Source organism: Pleurodeles waltl, chromosome 5 (assembly GCF_031143425.1).
Source record: "Pleurodeles waltl isolate 20211129_DDA chromosome 5, aPleWal1.hap1.20221129, whole genome shotgun sequence".
Taxonomy (NCBI): domain Eukaryota; kingdom Metazoa; phylum Chordata; class Amphibia; order Caudata; family Salamandridae; genus Pleurodeles; species Pleurodeles waltl.
The window spans coordinates 578,231,838-578,244,155 of NC_090444.1; the positions used below are offsets into that span (position 1 = coordinate 578,231,838).

The 12,318-nt window shown below is 45.7% G+C and overlaps 1 protein-coding gene across 1 annotated transcript in view; it reads left to right on the plus strand.

The window, feature by feature from the left end:
- The window catches only part of RYR2 (ryanodine receptor 2), a 2,714,825-nt gene that overhangs the window by 503,079 nt on the left and 2,199,428 nt on the right, over positions 1-12,318 (plus strand). The window lies entirely within an intron of this gene.

Below are 12,318 nucleotides of genomic sequence, written 5' to 3' on the forward strand. Positions count from 1 at the left end.
CTACTGTTCAATTACTAGCTTTTTTAAAAAGGCTTTCAGTTTCAAACTCATCCTCTTACCACCAATTAGAACATTCTTTGCCCACAAGCTACACTGGTAGGAAGTTAGTCCAGTTTCATGTCAATACACACACTTCCCCATTTTAACATATTCTAATGGCCTTCCTAAGTTAAATTCAACATGTCCACCAATTCCTCACCTTGTTCCATGGCCTTTATAGTTCTCCCAGCAAAATCACTTGCTCTATTTTTACCTTTGTTTTTATACAAAGTGTTCAATGGTTGCATGTGGAAATATCAACTACACGAACATCTTGCTACACCAGTATCATGACCAAAATATTGAGGACCAAAATATCAAGAATCTAAGCTCACATAGGTAAGTAGAGGATTTACTATTCTTAACTCTATATCTATGTACCTTGAAAATGAATGTATTGTCAAGATACAGATATGGAGTTAAGTAAAGTAAACCTATACTCTCCTATGTATACTCACCTTGCCAATGCTTTGGTCCTCAATACTATATTAAGGTAGAATGTCGTGATCATTGTAATAGTATCCACTTTTTCTTTAGTCACAGTATGTACTGCAAGGAGATGTTTTGCAATTTCTTCTTACCCTGTAAGACCTTTTCAAATTCTAACAGGCCAATGTTAATGGTAATGTACCCATTCCAATATAATCCGCATTCATCAAATGCTCTTAGATAGTCTGACTCTAAAAAGGTGACACTTAGGCCCATATTTATACTTTTTATAGCACCACATTTGCGTCGTTTTTTTGACGCAAAATCGGCACAAACTTACAAAATACAGTAGTATTTTGTAAGTTTGTGCTGCATTTGCATCCAAAAATTACACAAACGTGTGCTGAAAAAGTATAAATATGGGCCTAAGAGTCTTTGGCTATCATTAATATCAATGATGCAGGATGCAGTATGAGACATATGTGGCATTACTGATTAATTCCAAGACCTCACCCTTGTAATAGTGGTTATGTACTAGAAGTACATGTTTTCCCCCTTTCCTAAGTGCATAGAGTCTGAATAAATTGTTTTTCCCTGCAGAAATTCACCTATCCGGTTAAACCTGGTACATTATGTGAGGAAAAACTCATGGGTGTAGTTACCGTGAAAGTCTGAATCATGAGCTGGGCACAAATCCCAGTTTGCGTCAGAAATGCAATTTCAGTAGGTGTCATAATGAGGACATATTTGTGGGGGGTCGACATATCATCTAAAACTTAAGGTTAAAGGACATTTCTGTTTTTTGTAATTACTCTTGTTTTATTAAAGTCTGCTCAGTTTTGTGTTTATCTGTTGTTCCACTGGGTAAATCCACCTAACCCAGACATTAATCTATCATAAATAAAAATAGAAATGGACATACCTTCAGAGGCTGACTATTCAAGTTTTTGTGCTGGTGCAAAGTTACAAAAACTGATGCATACTGGTGCACTTGTTATAAACTATTTAATTTCTAGTGGAAAGCCTTATTAATACTGAGAAGTTGTAGCCTATTGAGTAATACAAGTAGGAATGTATGCTCCTTTGTGCTACTTTGTATCAAAGGGACATCCTTTGAGTGGTACATGGGGTTCCCATGCTACAAACCACGGTTTTTGATGCAAAACACTATTTACTAAAAATTGTTGTTGGCTTTGTGGCATAATCAAGGCAGGCATTAGGTTGTGTAAATCTTTTAATTTCTTACACCTTTTCAAACATTGCATGAGTGCTGCACGATGCAGCACACATTCAATTTGTGAAAAATACTCAACTTTATTTGTGTATAATATTTTGTACTGGAAGTTTACCCTTCAAGGACAAAACTTCAGCTTGACAGAATAATTGTGGAAAGTTGTGTGTGTTTTGCTAGACGGCCTGTTTGTGTACCAGATCTAGGGAAGAGAGCATCAGAACCATGTCTAAGTAGATATGGCCCTGTGATACTCCCTCTCCCCAGCACAATGCATCTCAGCAACGTTGGTTGCTACGCTGCGTTGCACTAGAAATTAGTGATTGTGCCCCTTAGTTTTTGAAGATCTATATTTTGTCTGTTTAGTAAGTCTAGATTCCTAGCAGACTTAGGCCCTCATTCTGACCTTGGCGGGCGGCGGAGGCCGCCCGCCAAAGTCCCGCCGTCAGGTTACCGTTCCGCGGTCGAAAGACCGCGGCGGTAATTCTGACTTTCCCGCTGGGCTGGCGGGCGGTCGCCTTCAGACCGCCCGCCAGCCCAGCGGGAAAGAGGCTTCCACGATGAAGCCGGCTCGGAATCGAGCCGGCGGAGTGGAAGCTGTGCGACGGGTGCAGTTGCACCCGTCGCGTATTTCACTGTCTGCACAGCAGACAGTGAAATACATGTAGGGGCCCTCTTACGGGGGCCCCTGCAATGCCCATGCCAGTGGCATGGGCACTGCAGGGGCCCCCAGGGGCCCCGCGACCCCCCCTACCGCCATCCGGATCCCGGCGGTCGGACCGCCGGGATCTGGATGGCGGTAGGGGGGGTCGGAATCCCCGCGGCGGTGCAGCAAGCTGCGCCGCCATGGAGGATTCAATGGGGCGGCGGTACACTGGCGGGAGCCCGCCAGTGGTGCCGGTCCGACCGCGGCTTTACCGCCGCGGTCGGAATCCCCATTGGAGCACCGCCGGCCTGTCGGCGGTGCTCCCGCGGTCCTCCGCCCTGGCGGTCTTTGACCGCCAGGGTCAGAATGAGGGCCTTAATTCCTGAGGTCAAAAGCCAAGCAACAGTTGATAATATACTACCCTGGCAGTGGTTTCTATATATTCACTGACTAAAATATATGCAATGGAACCAATAATTGCATCTTTGACATTAACTGCCCACAAAAAAGTAGGAGAGGAATACATCAAGGGCATCTCTTACAATCTACACAGAGTACTTGTTTCAAGGTTAACAAAAATATATTTAATGTGTGTTAAAGAATTCTTTTAAGAGTTATATCTTTTCCAGCGCACTCCTAGAAGTTAAAAATTACAATATTTCATACATTTAGGTGCAATCTGACACCACATATTGTAGGCATCTAAGGCTGCCACTAGGTATTCTCTTACTGAAGAAGTCCCTGTTATACACTGTCTTCGTTAGTCTATAGGAAGTGCAATATAAGAATAAAACTCACTTATAAGTACAATTTTCACAAAAAGTATTTTAAAAATCCAAACAGTACTGAGCCAGAGGAAATCATGTCTCCCAAAACAGCTGAGTACAGTAGGATTCTGTTGCAGTCAACCTTCTGGTTGGGTCTTATCAGGTGATCAGGGTTAGCATACAAATGCACATTTAACAGTTGTCTCTCAAGTTTCAGATCTTTGCCCTCAATTTTCAATATGCTAATATTTGCCTCCTTTGGGTTTAGCAACTGCATCCCCATATGCTGCAGTTATATTTGTGAAATTATTTCTTACATTTTTTAACTTCAGACAAACTCTTCTCTTCCAGATAAACAACACTGAAACAAAATTAGCTTTCTTTCATCTGTTTCTTTTTCTGATTTCTTGTAATTGTTAAGAGGAAGTGGTAAAGTGGAATAAAACATATATAGCACACTTTACAGTTATTATCTGTTGTTAGAAATGAGGTCTGTAGTTGGCAGTCAGTTTACACCCTGTCCAAATAGGGACCCTCACTCTAATCAGGGTAGGGGGGGTCACACTCCTAAGATTACCCCTGTTCACCCCCTTGGTAGCTTGGAAGGAGCAGTCAGGCTTATCTCACAGGCAATGTGTAAAGTATTTGTGCACACATACACACACACATACACACACGTACACACACACACAGTAGCACAGTGAAAACATCACAGAACTACTGCACACCAGTTTAGAAAAATAGCCAATATTTATCTGAATAAAACAAGACCAAAATGACAAGAATCCAACATACACAAGCAAAGATATGAAATTTCAAAGATTAAATGTTATTATAGCGCTAAGAAACACAATAGCTCCAATGGTTGCTATAGCAGCATTGTGAGGGAGTCATTCCCAACAGTCCGATGTCAATCGCAAGGGATTGAGATGCCGGTCACAGATTTGCATGGACCCCAGGCCCAGACGTGACATGCAGTCGTGGAGGTGAGGCGTTGCTAGAGCCAGTGCAGCGTCAGTTCTGTACTGCTGCACAGGAGGTGAGGTGTTGGTCCCTTACTGCTACGCAGGGGAGATGAGGTGTTGGTTCCTTATGGAGGCGATGGAGGTGAGGCGGCATGGGCGGCGAGGTGTTGGTTTCTTATGATCCAGCTGGGTTGATGAGTCCAGTGGGTCAAGGTTCGATGGAGCGACCACTCATGTCACAGTCACACCACAGGGCCACAGGTGCTGTGGTGCAGTCGGGTATCACGGACATCGCTGACATGGCACTTGAGACTCGCAGTGTCGAGGGACTTCAGAGGTGCTGCGGTGGCAACGGGCCTGCAATGTCAGTTGCAGTTGTCACACTTCAGTGCGGACCACGGCTTTGGGTGCAGGCAGTGGAGCAGAGTCGGACAGCGGCACCAGTTCTGGAGTAGTCCGGAGTCGGGGTGCCTGGTTCTTCTTGTTTTATGCAAGATTTCACTCCCAAGAGCCCAGGAACTGGAGTGGGTTCCTATTGGCAAGTCAGGGTCCTAAGCAAGAGAACCCAGGGGCTGGAAGGTGAAGTCTTTGAAGTCCCTGAGACTTTCTAGCAGGAGGCAAGCTCAGTCCAAGCCCTTGGAGAAACTTCACAAGCAGGATACACAGCAAAGTTCAGTCTTTGTCCTTTCCGAAGCAGAAGCAACAACTGCAGACCACAGCAGCAAAGCACGCACAGCAAAGGGTCAGTACTCCTCCTCACAGCTCTTCATCTCTTCTCCTTGACAGAGTCTCCTCTTGATCCAGGAGTGTTCTGGAGTTGTGGGGTCAGCAGTCCAATACTTATACTCATTTCTGCCTTTGAAGTTGGCAAACTTCAAAGGAAAGTCTTTGCAGTGCACAAGACCCTGCCTCTCCCTGTCCTGGCCCCAGACACACTCTAGTGGGTTGGAGACTGCATTGTGTGAGAACAGGCACAGCCCTAGTCCAGAACAGATTTCAACTCCTCCCAATAATCTAGCCTCAGGATATGAAGAACACACATCAGCTCTCTTTGTGTGACTGTCTAGAGTGAATTCACAAACAGCCCAACTGTCAGGTCTTTCAATTCAGCTTGTCAAAGATGGTAATTTTGACATTTTGGCCTGTGGTGGCAGTCAGAGGTCTGCAAGAGCATCATCAGGACTCAGTGTTGTAAAATAATACAACAGGTTGCAAAAGTAGACTCTAGCGAAACAAGGGGACTTACCTTCTAAATCTTCTGAATATAGGACCGCTAGAGTCTGTCTCCATTTGCATCCACTCAACCCATGCGAGTCGGAATTCTGAAACGTCGACATTACCTTCTCATTTGACAAGCTGAATTGAAAGACCATGATATTGCTTGAACTGGGTCTGAAAACCATGCACTTATTGTGCAGGACTGTGTCAAGAGGAGAGTTATAACCCCTTCCTGGATCTTCTGTTGGGATACAATCGTGTGATCTGGGGTGATTAGATACAGTGTTTGTATCTATGGGATGGACATTCATTGTATTTGTTCTATATTTTCTGAACTCCTGAATCCTATTGATTAATATATTGTATTTGAACAGTACGGAGTTGTCTTATTAATTAATTGAAGACTGGATCTTATGTGCACACATTATATCTAAACAGTCCCTCTAGGAGCATTTTTAAGTGAGAAATTTTCTGTACCCAGTTCCTAGGGGAAGACTGGGTTGCCCCTAAGTGTGTTGATTCACTTTCTAAAAGTGACATTTTCAAATTTACAATCTAAAAACCAACGTTACCAAAATATGTATTTTTAAATTGTGAGTTCAGAGACCCAAAACACCGACCGACTTTAGCATTAGTTCACTATCAGGACATGTAAAATACACTAGTCCATATCCTACCTTTTAAATACACTGCACTGCATCCTGCCCATAGGGCTGCCTTGGGCCTACCTTGGGTGGGGGGGTGACTTACATGTAGTAAAAGGGAAGGTTTGGGCCTGGCAAGTGGGTGCACTTCCCAGGTCAAACTGGCAGTTTATAACTGCACACAGACACTGCAGTTGCAGGTCTGAGATATGTTTACAGGGCTACTCATATGGATGACACAATCAGTGCTGCAGACCCACTAGTAGCATTTGATTTACAGGCCCTGAGCACCTCTAGTGCACTTTACTAGGGACTTACTAGTAAATCAAATATGCCAATCATGGAGAAAACCACTCACCAATACAATTTGGATATAGAGCATTTGTACGTCAGCACTGGTTAGCAGTGGTAAAGTGCCCAGAGCCCTAAAGCCAACAAAAGCATCAGAAAAAAAGGAAGAAGGAGGCAAAAGTTTGGGGAGGACCCTACAAAAAGGGCCAGGTCGAACACCTGTATTAGTATTTACAGTATATATAGACAGTGTAGATAGATTCCACTCATAGTTATGCAGGGTGGAAGATCCACATCTGTGTCACCAGATGTACAAGGTACCTGCTGCAGCAAGGTTTTTTAAAAAGAATATTGCGTAGGGAATATCAAGATATCAGAATATCGTAGTCAACATTATTAGGGCCAATATGTTGACATGTAAATACATTTATGTACATATAGGTTTACTAAACTCCACAACTATACAACTTGAAAATATGTATATATATATATATATATATATATATATATATAAATATATATATATAACACACACACATACATATATTTATATATATATATATATATACCCACGCACATGCATATACACACACACACACACACACACACATATATATATGTACATCTTATCAGATGTCATATCCATGCTGATATTGAGTCCCCTGTCTTAGTTAAAATCTGAATGACACTGACATATAATTTATTTATTTATTTTTTGTATAGTTCTACTCCCTTATGCACTAACAACCACAAAGATATTTGTTTATTAGTTGAGTGAAAACTACATCTGATTAAAATAAAAGGAAAAAAAGGGAGAGGAGACTTCTTGGAGGAAAGGAAAAGGGGAAGAGAATTTGAGCTGGAGAGAGTTAAGCCTGGTGTTTTACACCATTTATATGACCATACAGGCATAAGACAGAAGCAGCAGATTTTACCATGTAGTGAGAAAAGGATGGGGCATCCTATAAGGGAATGGCAATCTCTGTAGGCATCCATGTTAGTAATTTAGGGGTAGATGTAAATGTCTGAAATTCACCATTTGCTCATGATGAACAACTAGTACAGGAGGCTTACCATATTGAATGCCGCCAAGAGCTTTAAAAAAATAACCATGAATTATTTTCGGCCATGCCCCACACAATGAATGTCCTTAATGGCAAGGCTTTCTCTGTTGTGTGTAGTACACAAAACTTAAGGCCTCATTACGACTTTGGCAGTCCTAAAGGCGGACCATCAAAGTCATGGGGAGGACACCATCGTCATACCTGTGGCGCCACCCCACCCCAAGTATATTACAATGTTCCTGCAGGGCTGACCGTTGGGAACATTGTAATACGCTTGCCCGCCATGCTGACCAGCGCTAGGATATTGGCCTTGGCTCCTTAAAGGGAGCCAAGGCCAGTATCCTAACACACCAGAACCCCTGGAATGCACACTGTCTGCGCCAGCCTTTTCATGGGGGTGTCCCTGCCATGAAAAGGCTGGTGGAAAGTGGGGTTATAATCAACCAGGCGGTGCTGAGTTCAGCTGGCTGGCTGGTTACAACTCCAATCTCAGTCACCCCGTCTGGAACAATGTTTCTGGCGGGGACGCCCGTCTGGGTTATAATGCGGGGGTCAGACCACCACTGTTGCAGCAGTCCGACCACCACCACGAGGCTGGCACTAAGGACCGCCAGCCTTGTAATAAGGCCCGTATACTAACGAAAAACTCCAGAATGTTGTAAGTATCTAAATTTGGCTGCAGGTGACTGATCACTATCTTCTTCATCATGTTTCCAAATAATAGAAGAGTGCAAATGATTTATAAATGCCCTATGCTTTGGGATATAGATTTTCAAGAAGGGAATGACGACTGATGTCTTCACGGGGCAGATTTGTATATTAGGGTTGAGTTCCAATCCCTTGAATTTATACAGGCAAGTTTTGGCAAACTTCGGGCCTGATTTAAAGATATGTATGACTTGTAATAAAACAGAAAAATCAATCTCCCAGATGCTGAATTAACATCAGGCTTTACACCAAAGGAATGCCATTTCCTATACCATAGCAAATCTAAACTATGTGAAAAGTGAGGTCAGATTACCAGGCCCTATATTGAAACCTCTTTTACAGCTGGTGATAGTGTTTCTCTTTCAGGCACCTTTCCCTGGATGGCACATATTTATAATTCTCGCCTCGGTGCCTAATCTAATTAATGGGTCCCACTCTGCAACTCTGGGCAATAGCTTGCTTAATCTCCACAACGGCCCCAACAGCGCTTGGATGCCTGGCTTCACACTGGGGGTGTCCAGGAGTGGGCACCTCACAGGGAAAAAGCCAGGAGGGGTAACATAGCGGTATGAGTACAGCGCCTTGAGACCCTAACGGGTGAGTAGTGCGCTATACAAGTGCAAAGTTTATAACCTCTTGAGTGAATTGAAGAATCATTCAGCTTTAGTGTCTTTGGAGATGGTTCTATTATACCAGAATTATAGATTGTGGTAACCTTTTATGCGTTCTCTGTATTCTTCTAAATACCTTATCTGGTAATTTTTCTCTATTTAACCTCTGTCTGATTGCTATTTTGTTCAAGAGTCCTGAAATCAGATTTAACGATCCGCCTATACCTGGTTATATGGGATCAATTCCTTAAGATGGTATGAAAGTCGTAAAGAACAGTGCTTAAATAACACCTGGTTAGCAAACATTGTTTCCGAAAGGTTTACTCTTAAAAGTGCTTAACTATGTTGCTTTAAAAAGTCTGAAGTGCAGTATTTTTTAAAGGTAACAACACTCAAAAGTAAATGCTCCTTAAATTACCAAAATGAGCAAATAACATAGTTAATCTATTAGTCAAAAGGACATTTGAAGAAAAATAAATGCAGAGTGTTAGAAATGGGGTCTTTGGTTGACAGTCAGGCTACCCCCTGTTCAAGCAAGGACCCTCACTCTAGTCATGGTAAAAGAGAATCACCCTCAGCTAGCCCCTGCTTACCCCCTTGGTAGCTTGGCAGAGCAGTAGGCTTAACTTCAGAGTGCTAGGTGTAAAGTATTTGTACCAACACACACAGTAACTTAATGAAAACACTACAAAATGACACAACACCAGTTTAGAAAAATAGGAAATATTTATCTAAACAAAACAAGACCAAAACAACAAAAATCCGTCATACACAACTCAAGTTATGAATTTTTAAAGATTAAACTCAAAAATAGCACTTAGAAACACAAAATACTTTGATGAGGTGTTAACACGGCGTTGTGATGGAGTCGTTGCCAACAAGCCGACACCAGCGGCGCCGGACAAGGAGTCGCGTAGACCCCCAAGTACAGTACCTTTGGTAAAGAGTGAACACAAGTCAATGCGCAAAGTCGGGGATCGCAGCGTCTGTGCGAAATGTTGAATCTGCGCACTTCGAGCAGTGTCGCTCACGCCGTGGTGCGGCGACTTCCACGGAGTCGCGGACTTCAGCGGGCTGCAGCGGTGTCAGGCCTGCGAAGATCGTTGTGTTCCAGCGAAGATTACATAGTCGGTTGCAGGCGCCATCACTGGATTCAGCAGCGGCGTTGGTCCGAAGTCGTCCGAAGTCGATTTCCTTGGATTTGCACCAGCGTTCCTTTCAAGGGCCCAGGAACTGGATAGGGCACCACTTGTCAGAGCAGGAGTCTCTCCAGAGACTCCAGGTGTTGGCAGAGGGAAGTCTTTGCTGTCCCTGAGACTTCAAACAACAGGAGGCAAGCTCTAAATCAAGCCCTTGGAGATTTCTTCACAAGATGGAAGGCACACAAAGTCCAGTCTTTGCCCTCTTACTCTGACAGAAGCAGCAACTGCAGGATAGCTCCACTAAGGACAGTCACAGGCACGGCAGCACTTCTCCTCAGCTTTTCAGCTCCTTTCCAGGCAGAGGTTCCTCTTGATATCCAGAAGTTATCTAAAGTCTGTGGTTTTGGGTGCCCTTCTTATACCCAATTTCTCCTTTAAAGCAGGCCTACTTCGGGGGGGCGTGGCCTGCTGAGCAGCGAGATGGCCGCTCTCTGAGTGAGCTCTGCCGGCCGGACCGAAATCCGGCAATTATCCTACGTATTGGGGCGAGTCTAAGCTGCCAAAACCAGTAGCAAAAGTATAGGAGGCGGTGAGGAACAGGCGGAAGCACAAGACTCCCACTTTCCATCGCCTGAGATAAGCTGGGGAACTGCGCGGCCTGCGGGCGGATTTGACGGAAGCGCTTGCTGGGGCTCGCTTGCAGGTGAGCCGCAACTCGGATCTGAGGCGTGCGCTGACGGCGGGGCAGGAGCTGGTGCGGCGCAGTGCACTGATGAATCCAGGCGTTACTCAAGCCGATTGAGGAATCCTTTGAGCGCTGAGGGGTTGGGGCGGCCCCTGGGCTGCCTAAATTTGGAGTGTTGCAGGGCCGTGTTGCCGAGTTACGGCTTGGAGGTCGGAGCGCTGCTCGCCGACGCGGATGAAGCCGGCAAGACTTGGGAACCCTATCGAGGCTACCTGCGTGGTATTTGGGCTGAGAGCCGACGGCCGGAGGTGGCCCGCTGGGCGCCGCTGCTGATCCTGCGACGGGTGTCTGAGTGGAAGATTTTGGAGGCGGCGGCTGCCATTTTGAAGGCATACTCCGGTGCTAGAGTGAGGTGGTGAGCGGAATAGTGAGCGGTTGGGCGCCGACGCGGGATCGCACGGATGCGGGGGCGCCCTGCAAGGGTCATCTGGAGTCCTGGAGGAGGCCGAAAATGCCTGGTCTGCCGGGCGCCGTGGGTGGCGCGCTTCGATGAGGCGGAGGTGAGGCGACTAGGAGCTTGTGTGCAAACACCGCGGTGCAGAAGGAGGAACGTGGATCACAGAGACAGGAGCTGCTGCGGCCTATCTGGTTGCCTCGTGAGTGTGGGGGGTGAACGGAAGGGCTTCCCCCCCGCCGCCCTGCGCCGGCGGAGGGCCTGGTGGACACTTGCTTGTGCCCTGGCTGCGGTTCTGATCCAATGCGGGGAGTCAGTCTAGGATAACCCAGTGGAGGTGCTGGCGACATGGGGAAGCATGATTCTAAGCAGCCGAAGCTGAACTTTGACCATAAGCGCTCCACACGTCAGGGAGAGTTGGAGCAGGGGCCCCAGACGGCGGAGGGGCGTGACCTGGCCGCTGAAGATCATGGCGAAGATTTACGCACGCTGATGCTTGAGATGCGCTCTAGCCTCCGCAATATTGATAATAAATAGGACAGTCTCACCAGTCAGTTAGACTCTGTGAAAACACAGGTGGCGACGCACGAGACGAGGTTGGACACGCTTGAGGCTCGCCAATCTGAGTGTCATGAGTTTCAAGTGGAGACAAGGGACCAGCTCTTGCACATGGACAAATTATTGGGAATAATACATGCGAAGAATGAAGACTTAGAAGCGCGGTCCCGGCGTAATAATCTACGCATAACGGGGATCCCGGAGACCACTGCCATAACTAAAATGGAAACCTATGTCACTGAACTCCTACACGAACTGTTTGATCCTGGTCTCTCGGCAGTGTTTGCGGTGGAGAGGGCGCATATGTCTCTGGGTCAGAGGCCCCCAGTTGGAGCGCCGCCCCGGCCCATAATTGCGAGAATCTTGAACTACCAAGACCGTGATTTGATCCTTAAACTGGCAAGGGAAAGAGGAACCATCACGCATAAGGGTAATAGCATCTCCTTTTATCCTGACTTCACACCGGCTGTCCAGGCTGCCCGCCGGGAGTTTTTACCTGCAAAGCGGCTTCTTCTGCAGGCGCAGATTCCGTACTCTCTCCTCTATCCTGCTAAATTAAAGGTATCCTTCGAGGGGTCTGCCCACATATTTACTGATGCCAAGGAGGCAATGAAGTTTGCCAAACATGTGGGACGCAAATCCGTACAACGCTCCAGGGATGTTGCGGAGGCAACAGATAGCAGGCTCTGCGACAATGAGTAAACGTGGATCCAATCTACTATATCCTGTGGGAATGGCTCTTATTTGTATGTGGACTTCTATCCGCTGGAGGGGGTAATGTGCTTGTGATGCCTGGGGTTTTATCGTAGACATCTACTATTTTAGAGATGTCTAACTTATTAGGTTTTGAGCGGCTGGGTTCCCCT